Source organism: Aphelocoma coerulescens, chromosome 11, assembly GCF_041296385.1.
Source record: "Aphelocoma coerulescens isolate FSJ_1873_10779 chromosome 11, UR_Acoe_1.0, whole genome shotgun sequence".
Lineage (NCBI taxonomy): Eukaryota > Metazoa > Chordata > Aves > Passeriformes > Corvidae > Aphelocoma > Aphelocoma coerulescens.
The window spans coordinates 15408062-15418459 of record NC_091025.1 but is presented as its reverse complement, the minus strand read 5'-3'; the positions used below and the strand labels follow the sequence as shown (position 1 = coordinate 15418459).

At 41.0% G+C, this 10398-nt stretch overlaps 1 long non-coding RNA gene across 2 annotated transcripts in view; it reads right to left on the bottom strand.

Annotated features, from left to right (window-relative positions):
- Positions 1-663: 663 nt before the first annotated feature.
- LOC138117130 (uncharacterized) overlaps positions 664-10398 on the bottom strand; it is a 29632-nt gene continuing 19897 nt past the window's right edge. The window contains exons 5-8 of one of the 2 annotated variants that reach the window (XR_011154530.1): positions 6538-6684; positions 5610-5723; positions 1752-1886; positions 664-755 (exon numbers count right to left, since the gene is read on the bottom strand). This is a non-coding gene — a long non-coding RNA (uncharacterized lncRNA). Of the gene's footprint in view, positions 756-1751; positions 1887-4304; positions 4668-5609; positions 5724-6537; positions 6685-10398 lie in introns of those variants that run through there. The other variant, XR_011154529.1, reaches the window with a different exon arrangement.

Sequence of the window (10398 nt, the reverse complement as noted above, 5' to 3'; positions counted from 1 at the left end):
GTTATTTGTGGCATTTTAAAACTCAACACGACACTCTTCGGTGCCATTCAGCCTCTTTTACAGCAGATAAATGTAAACGTTTTGCAGAAACAATGGCAGCACAACCCTTTGAACACTGGTTTTGGCACCAAAACTTAAAGGGATCGGCTGTAAACTTCTGTGTATAAATGAATATTAAACAGAGATGAATATTCATACAGTATTATTAATATTTAATGTATATGTATGATGAAAAGTGAATGTGAATAAACTGCTGCTCCTATACAAGCTTCCTGCCTTTATCTTCCTGACTGTGTCCACACATGGATTATGGCCTTATCTCTGGTACTTTTTCCAGTTTGCAATTGTAAACTGAGTGTTTGGAACGGACTATATTTATATTTCTGAAATATTTAGTGCACCTACCTTGCTGTCAGACAGGACAGCCTCCTTACCATTAGATATATTTTAGATATATATGTTCATATAAATATAAAAATATTTTGGTCTATATTTAGTAGTTGACATTAAATATTGAATCAACAATGGGACAGCTGAAGACCTGATGACTGATTTTAGATAGTTTGAATTTTCCTTGGACTATTTTTATCTTTAAAAAAAAAGTGATGGAAGAATAAGTACCACATTTGCCCTCCTTTCTGGGACCAACCTTGCATACAGCCTGGTGCTTTTTTCAGCAGGAATAAAGGTCCATCTCTCCTGAAGCCACTGCAGTCCAGGAGCTGGGCGTGCTCACAATCCCAAGTTGCAGTTCCCTGTGGATATCCCAAACATGAGATAAATTATCAATACCACTTGAAATTGAAAGAGATCTTTGCAGAACAGTGCAGATGTTAAATTATATCAGCCCCCCACCAATCTGCACTTTTGCTGTTTTCTTTCACCTCTGAAATGACAGCCAGGCAATCAAGGCAAACGTTAGAGTATAAACAAAATATTCTCTTCTAAAGTAGTGAGGGGCCTTTCATGCTAACAAGATGTTTTCTCACTATGAAGACAAGAGCGTACAACAAAGCCACAGCTATCTGCTAAAATGTCTTGGAGATGTTACATTTGTTAGGTGCTCCAGCAAGTCATTTAAAATTAAAGTTAATTAAATTAATGTGATATTAGCTGAATTGTTTCACTTGATAAATCTGGAAAGCCCAAACTGCGCAGCTCAGGTTTCAGGAGACAAGTGTATTAGCAATGCATGCAAATGATCAGAGTTTGCAGATTCAAAAAATAATTAAAGCAGATCTATATAGCTTGCAGCAAATTTCACCTGAAGTCACAGCAGCTGAAGGGCTTTAAAATGATGCTTATTGCTAGATATCTATGCTGCCCTTGAAGTGTAATTTCAGTTTTAAGAGAAAAGTGTCCATACTTCCCATTATATTCTGACCCATTTTGCATACATTATTTTAATCCCCACTGTGCTCCTTTGCAGTCAATTAGGACTTAAGTTAGACCCCACCCATACAAAGCCCTTCCCACCTACTAGATGTCACTTTCTAAGATAAGTGGCTTTGAAATTGTTTCCCTACTTAAATGTCTGAAGAAATTATCATCCTTAATTCATGAAGAAATTGGAATGTTACCTAAGTCATGCCAAGTGACAACTGAAAGAAACAAATATCTTTGAAAATCAAAATAAAATAATTTTACATGCAAAATAAATACATATTGCTGCTGGAAGAAATTAATTTTCTATATAGGAAAAGCTTATATCATGAACTTTTAAATTTCTCTTTCAGAAAAAAAGAACTTACTTTTATTTCTGTGATTTTCTCTGCCTTCAGTTTGAAGAGCTGTGTTGCACAGGACAGGTTGCTCCCCATACTGCTGTTACTGTGTGCAGCTGCTATTTAACTTCTCAGGCCAGAAAGTGAAACTCAGAATAATAACTGTCACATATAAGGATAAAAAGCAACATAGGCAAAATTTTTGAATTAAGTTTGCAGTCATAGTTGATTGGAATGCATCTGAACTACAGAAACTTGCTTAAAGATGCTCACTTCATGCAGCCAATGGGGTTTAATAACTTAAAATTAACTAAACTCTTGTAGTATAAAATATGATGGCTCTGTCAGAATCGAAGAGCAGAATGCTAATTTAGGATTTTAAATAATAATTCTGAATAAATGGAAATGTCATTAAAAGGTAGTGGGGTTTTTTTAATTTTAAGTTCATAAAGGGACACCTTGAATTAATACAAGCCATTAAAAACACTCCTAGAGCGAGCAAAGACTTACAAATGTCAAAACCCTGAGTGAGCCAGAAAGAATTTAGCTTACACTTGAAATATTCTGGGTCATAGACATGAACGTGTTCATATTGAAAATACTGTAAAACTCATATGTATGTTTTGCAAATCATAGAGTTCACAGGGAAGCATCCGTATTTCTCTGGGCAGTATTTTCTGACAGGCCCCTCCTGGAAATCCACCTCTTGGCACATCCGTGCTTGCCATCATTTCCAGCCATTGGCCACCCTCTGTTCTCTGCACTCACACTTTCAATATCTACATGAAACTCGTAAGGAGCTCATATCCTTCCTCACCAGCATCAGTGAACACAGGAACGAGCCCAAGTTTTGGCCAAACCTTTTCCAGCAGTGAGCAGCATGGGTGGCTGGTCCCAAGGGAACATGCTCTGGGAAATGCAGTGTCCCCTGCCAGCTCCTGCAGGTCATGGGAAGCCAGTCCTAAGGGTTCTGAATAAAACATGCAACTGAGTTTGTTGCAGCTGTAGACAAACTCTTTTCCTAATATTCAGACTAAAATAAAAAGGAAATAAAATGCCAAAAGTGCCAGCTCAGCAGGGCTGAGCAGTTCCAGCAGCAGAGGTTACCTCACAGCCCTGCTGGTTGGGTTCTGATTAAAGTTCCTGCTCTGAACTGGGTGACACAGTAAGGCACTCTGAAAAAGGGACTCCTGCTTTGGCAGCAGCACCCAGGACAGCCTTACTTGTGTTCTAGCAAATCTGGGTTAGAGTTTCAGTCAATATCAAAACTTAAAAATTGAAAAAACTAGACAGAAGTTCGAGATAAATGGATGGCAGAAGCAAGACAGACCACTCAAAACACTGATTTTGCACTGCATCTTCTTTCTTTGGAAGTGTAAAACACTGTCATACCACAGTGATGCTCCCACCAAATATCTGCTGTTGCTTGACCAGAGCCTTTTCACCAGTGCAGCTCTATTGGCCTCTCCCTAATGCACCACCAGGGCTGGGAAAGTGGCCATGAATTATAAACCAGAAGAGGTTATCTTTTAATTGCATAAAGAAGCAAAAAATTCCATTTCATACAGAAATACACACACCTTACATGCAAAATAACTCACTCCCCAAGTGGGAAAACTTCTGAAGCTAATTTCTTGTGACTTTGCATGTCATAATGAGACTTCCTGGCCTAATGAAGTGTGAGCTCCTGCCTGAGCTGTTGGGAGACCTCTCTCACATGTGGATTCTCTGAAGCTGGTCCCTCAGTGGGAACATTCATTTGGATTTCCCTCTCCTACCACCCGCTTGCCTTCACATGGCCTTTGGGAACTTGCTGCTTCTGAGACTTCCCCTCCCCTGTCAGAGATGGAATTGTCATCACAAGCATCATCTGGATCAAGGTTTACATTCAGCTACTGGAGCCCAGGACGGCCGCGTGTACCTTGCATAAAACATTGCTGAGAATCAAGCTATTATGTCCACTCTATTCCAGTTCTGGCTCTTCCCACAGAACCCCTCTCAGGTCTTCACAGTCCCTGTTCTCACAGTTCAGCCTGTGGGAACACTGACCTGACAATATGCAAATGCTTTTTACAATGTTAGCATATGTCAGCATAAATGCTCATGTACACCACAGATTGCTCTCCCCACAATCAGCTTCTCTGGCAAGAGCTAATGAGCCTCCACATGTTATGTGGTGACAGAGGCTTTTGGAGCAAAAACCTGGAGGACATGAAGAGGACCTCCTGCGATAATGAAGTTTTCCTCTTAAAGCTGAAAGGAAGGGCTTCTTTACTAACTGAGAGGAAAACCTCAGCTTGTGCCACATCCACATCTGAATCCCATTTGTTCCAAAGAAGGAATAGTATTCAGGATTTATGTACAGTAGTGCATTTCAAGTGAAAGTTCAGGCCCACTGTACTGCACAGCATGCATGGATTCTGCTGGACTGAAAGACAGCAGGAAACAAATGCACCCATCTGGCCACATAAATCAATCACTGAAAACTGAAGATACACCCACAGAAGGGAAAAAATGATTAATAGATCTGTGATGTGTAAATTTTTATTTAACTCTAAAATCAGACTAGAAATTGCTTTTTGAAGAACACCATGTCAAGGACATAAGGACTTTGCAATAGTGAGAATCTTCTAAACCTGTCAGAAGAGACAGGATAGATTAAAAGCACATGGTGAATCTGGAAGAAGCAGTGGGAAGGGTGGCCTTGGCCATGGTTTTGCCATTTTCACCGCACACAGTGGATGTGCCAGCTGGTGCTGGACATCATGGCATGAGGGAGAACAGCCCTGCCTGTGAGACACTCCAGCAGTTTGTTTGAGTGATTCCTGGGGACTAAGCTTCATATTGCTTTTGCTCTATATCCAGTTCTCTCAGTCGGTTCAAATCTTCACCACTGTGTTGACGCTGTTGCAGAAGCTGAAGCACCAGAGGCTCTGCTGGCAGCTGAGGATACAGATGTGGGGTGTATTCAGTGCAGGCAGGAAAGCCCCCAAAGATAGGAGAGAGAACAGAGCTCAACATCTCAGTTCAGCACTTTCCTCCCCCTGATCTCACACTGTTTTTCTGGCAAAGGGTCATATCTGGAGTAAACCCTGCTGAAAGAACATGTCTAAGTTGATGGCTTGGAGGAGACACTGCTGGATCTGGCCACAATCTCCCTGCCCACACTGTCTGACTCGGGAGGTTTCTGCCCCTTAGGTCTACTGACTCGTCTTAAAAAAATGTTATACTAGATCTATTCCCAGGCACATTTTGTCATTAAAAATGCAGTGTTTTGGCTGACTTTGGCTCACAGCTCAAGTATTAGCTCCTCAGAAACCACCTACCTCAGAGACAAGCTGGGCACTCATTAGTCACTTGCTAAACGTAGCCCTGTGAAACAGCAATGCACAGCTTTTTGGGGTGTAAATCTAAAACTTTGGACAACATTCTTGTCTCACAAATGGACTTTTTCCTGCCAATATGCTGACACCTTTTCAAGCATCTTCATGTGTCATTTGGGAAGGAACACAACCACACACCAGAACACGGATGTGACTGAATTCTTTTACGTCATTAACAAGTTTTGCCATTCCATGGGAGTGGTAATTGCCTCCACAACATTTAGGGACCAGAAACAGCCATCTTAATCTGAACCAGCCTGTCTTGGCAATGGGAAGGCCTTGAAAACACAGTCTTTTTAAATTGGCTGACACAAAGCTCACCCCTATCTCTATCAGCATGGCAATAAATAAATGATTACAGTCAAACTACTGCCACTATTGTTATTAGCAGCCTGCAAGTGAAAGTTGAATCAGAAGAACACCGAAGAATGAAAAGAACTTTTAATGCTCATCTCTATTTCAAGTCAGACTAATTCCACTGGAGAACATGGGATATACTCACCAGCACAACATCTTCAACCTTGGTTCCTATCACTGTGGGCACCCAATTTGCAATCACCACCACATTTTTTATTTGGTTTTTTTTGTCTTCCTTTATTCACTGACTTCTGCAAATCTTTGGGAGGAGAAATGAAGACTACTATAGCAGCTTTTAAATTGACTATTATATTAAGAATGTTATGTTTTTTATATCTGCTCTGAAAGGGTAATATGAAACTTATGAAATATTTACTAAGTGTGATGCATAAACAACAAATCACCTCTTTTCCATTAAATATTTTTTGTGAAAGATATTTTTAATAAAATACTGCAGCTTGCAATTTAATTACAATGAGTAATTAAAACTTAGAGGATAATCATTTTTGGCAAAAAGTCAGTTTTTGTTAAAATTTTAAGATAGAAAAAAGATGCATATTACGACCATAATACTGTTAGTAATTAAGATAAATGCATCAATTATTAAAGATGCAAACATGTCAAGCAAGCATAACTAATTATTTGAGCATGTTAACAGTTGTTTAATGTTAACAAGCAGTGAATTATTAAAGACCCCATGTGTCACATTTTGGACTGCATAAAATATAATGTTCTGGAAGGGTTTATGATTTTCAGGTTTTGCTTAGATCTTTCCAGTCAGATAAGCAATAAATTTAAGATAACTCGCATTTAAACTGTATTTCTAAAATAATTAGCTGTAATTGTGTAATGAAACGTTGTATTTCTCACTTTATGAAGACTTCCAAATTCAGTTAACATGACCAAAATGTATCAATAGGTGCTCTATGCTGTAAATACGTGATTTCTGTACATGAGTGTGCAATTTCTTCATTAAAAAGAGATATGGTATTTGAGAAGCTTAAACTGTCAGAGCAACATCTATACTGAGATGAGAGAGTGCATTTTATGTGAACTAATGCTCGTATTGGTACCTGGCTTTGTATTTCAGTGGCTGAATACCTTCCAAAGGAAATATCCACTTCCTTCCAAAGGAAAGATCCCCTTCAGCCAGCTCCTGGTAGCTGTGCTAAGGCAGCTGTTCTCCCATCTCCAAATACCTGTTAGTGGTACCACAACATCTGACACAAGAACAAAACCCATCAGAATGCTTTAGAGTTGAACAAACCATCACTCTAAATATTGAGACTCAGTTTGTCCTGGTTGTGGATTTGGTGGCTGAAGGTTTTTTTTAGACAAAGACAAAATTAGGCTTATTTCCCTGGACTTCCTTCTGGTAGACTGAAGATTAAAATCTTTTTGTCTAAGCATTAGCTGTTAAACCTTGAATTCTGGTGAGTCCCAAAGGATTTATTGCAAATCAGAGAGGAGCCAACACATGGTCAATGACTGAAATTTTGGATATTTACTGCAAGAGCTTTGCAGTGCTACTAAATTGCATTTGCAGACAGACAGACAGCTGTCTCTCCAGCTCAGGAATCTCGGGGTGGATGTGCCCAGAGCCCAGCATACCCCTGAGCCAAGGATGAGCCCCAAAGGTGGCAGCCCCATGGCTTGGCCCTGCTCACACACTCCATGGCTGCTTCAGCCTCAGAGGTTTCTCCCCTTGCACTGCCATAGCAATCTGGAGTAACTCCTACTCCATTAGCAACAGCAGCTGCTGATCCAGATTATTTCAACAGCACCGGGGAGAAACCACATCAGCCTTGAACATGGCACACGAAGGGGAAGGTGACCTCTGTGCCTTGCTGAACTGCACTCAGGGTGGCTGCTCATGGTCTTGGGAGACCCAGCCTTTGCTGCCAACAAAACATGGCACCGGGTGGCCCCCTTGTCAAAACAGGTGACTAGCATCACCTTGGAGATTACTGGTTTCAATTCGTGTCAGGGGGAAGAGAGGCCCAGAAGCACCAAGGAAGCATTTGTTTGTTTTTAGCAACATATTAATCTGAATTAATGTTTTCAAAACTCTTTGACATCTTTAGATGAAAGTGGATACACACATAGATTAGGCCGTTAATTGGGTGGCCGGAGGGTATGCAAACAGTGCGGACCCACACAACATTTAGCCCTTTGCACTGATGTTTAAAATCTCTCCTGCCCTACAATTAGGCAGACATTTCAGCAACCCAAGGGGAGGACAGGTCTCACCTCCAAAAACTTTGTTGTGAAATTCCCCCATAGCGCTGAAGAAGAGCTCACCCCAGCCAAGCTGTCAGGCCATCCTGCAGCACGGTGCCCATCCCAGGGGTCTGACGTGCAGGGCACAGAGCACACTGAAGTTTATTTATCATGGTCTGTTTTCTAATGAAACTAACCTGATGTATTCCCCTCTTGCAAGAATATTTTAAAGGTGACTGCCCTAAAATGTAATTGGAGTTTTTAAACCTAACTCATTGCAAAAGCACAGAGGTCAAAGCTGGAAAGATGCTGATAACAAAACTTCAGGAATTTAGGAGACTGGCTCCTCAGGCCCAGGACAACGGTGGGATTTCAGGTGCTGCAGGACAAGCATGTCTTTTTGTAGATAATTTACTGCTCTCAAGAATACACAAAGGAAGTTTGGGTACCCTAGTTGTCTTCTTTTTAGTTTATCTTATTTAGTATTTTCCCCCCAATTTTTCTTCCCTTTTCTAGGTGACCTCCCTCCTGTGACAAGGTCTCCCCATTATGACAGTGAGCTCTGATGATAATGTAGGTAACATTCAGACTGAGACCAAGTGCAGCAGAAAGCCATATTTCACTCCTGACCTTCAGCTCCCCCTCTAGTGCAACGCACGCATTATATTTCCTTTCACTCATAGCAGGACCAGTGAAACAACACCAGATGAAATAAGTGACGTTTCCTGAGCAAGATGCCAGGAATGAATAAAATAGCTTTGCCATTTTCACTGCACGTATGATACTCACCACACAACTTTGCTTGGCTCACATTAGATATTAAGATCTCTGCTTAGCAGAGGCAGAGAGAGAAAGATGAGGCAGAGAGAGAAACAGGCATCAGAGCACTCCCTGGCACACAGCGCTTTGAAGCATGCCCAAGCTGCCACAGTGCCAGGGGCCTTTGGGGGAGCTCCCAGTGACACCCCAGAGGGGTTCCCATCCTTCTCTGCTGTCCCAGCCAGAACACCACACCCACTGAAGTGCAGGAAAAAGTCCTGCTGCTGAGCTGCCACGGAGCCCCAACCCCAAAATCGCGGGTTCTCTCATCTCCAGCACCAACTGCTGCACTACACAGTAGCCCTGGCAGAGCTCCAGACGTATTCCTTTACGTGTCAGGCCTGAATCTCTTCATATGTTAGGGTAGAGCTGCATGTACAGTACTTCCCTTACTTCCAACGCGTTTTTGCCATCTGTTTCTATTATGGGAGTTTATGGCACAGAATACCTCAGACATTACAGTATCTGTTTCTTTTCTGCGCTGCAGTTATGGTTGCTGTGCTGCTTTATGAACAGAATGATAAAACTTGGAGCCTTCTTAATTCTCTCCACCCCCATTTTTTTCATAGCACGCTGCAGAAATGGAAGGATTTTTTACAGTTTGTATTATTATGATGAGAAGTGATTTGAAAGAAAGTACGGAATTTATCAGGAAATGGAAATGCAACTACAAGGCAGATTTTGAAAATCCTTTAATCATATCATGATTAAGAAGGTTTTTATATTGTTACTTCTGTGTTCTGAAGTATACAGAATTTTGTTATAATCTGAAATTTGCCTTTTTTTTTTTTAAGAAGGAATAACCTGCTTAGTACAGTGTCTCATTCACATCCATTAAACTCCTACAGTTAAGCAGGGACTCCACAAGCAGAAGAGCTCTGTGGATTTTCCTGAGTAATATTTCAGAGCATTTCGCATCCCCAAAATCAAAGCACTTTCCTGAAGCAGAGTTCTGTCAATACACCCACATCCCCCACTGCATATTTTCTGAGAACCCTTCATTCTTTGAGGAGAGGAATTATTTGTCTGTTGTAAACTTTAGCTAGACATTTTTGTGACGTGGATAGCTATTATTTGCATGCAACAGCATCACGTTTTAACCGCATTTAGATGGGGAATGCTTGCAATCACCCTCATTGTCTCTAACCCATGAAGAGGTGGAGCTGTTGCACACTTCTTTAAAGAATGAATGAACCCAGGCTTATGGGCAGAAGATTAGATAGGTATGAATTTGGCAAAGAAATCAAATATAGACACAAAGAAATATCCTATTTGCCCAGGGCTGGTTTGATCACATGGTGACCATCTGGAATTTAGATCAAGCCTTCAATAAAATACAAGGGACCACACTTCTGCAGCACTCTCAATGATAAATTAATATCTGAGCTGGAAGTACTACAAGAAAACAGTGATAAAGAAGACAAAAGCCACATCTCACATACTCCAATTGCACTCCATTTCCTGGTGTTTCTTCACTTCCCCCCTCCCCCTGTCCATTAATATAAACATTATATGAGAAGTATAGTGAGAGCAATAAAAAATAAATGGCAATTAGAGCCAAGATCCAGAGCTAAGACAGGAGGAAAAAAGGAACAGAAACATTGGTCCTGATGGCCTTTTCCTGTTCCAATTTTTTTTAATGTTCTTCTGACCTTGATTAGATCTGCAACTTCTCATGTGAGGCTTTGAGTCCTATATTTAGATAAAAAAGCAGTACCAGAAGTGAACTGCCAAGCATGTAAGGATCTCTACATACTGTGCCATGTTTTCTGAACCACACCATTACTCCTTATTTGCTCTCCTCCTGGTAGCTGATCTACCACACTGCCTCTCAGGAGCAGCCTACTAACAAAATCCCAGGAGCCCTCTGAGCTCTTAGGAAAGTCTTTGGCACC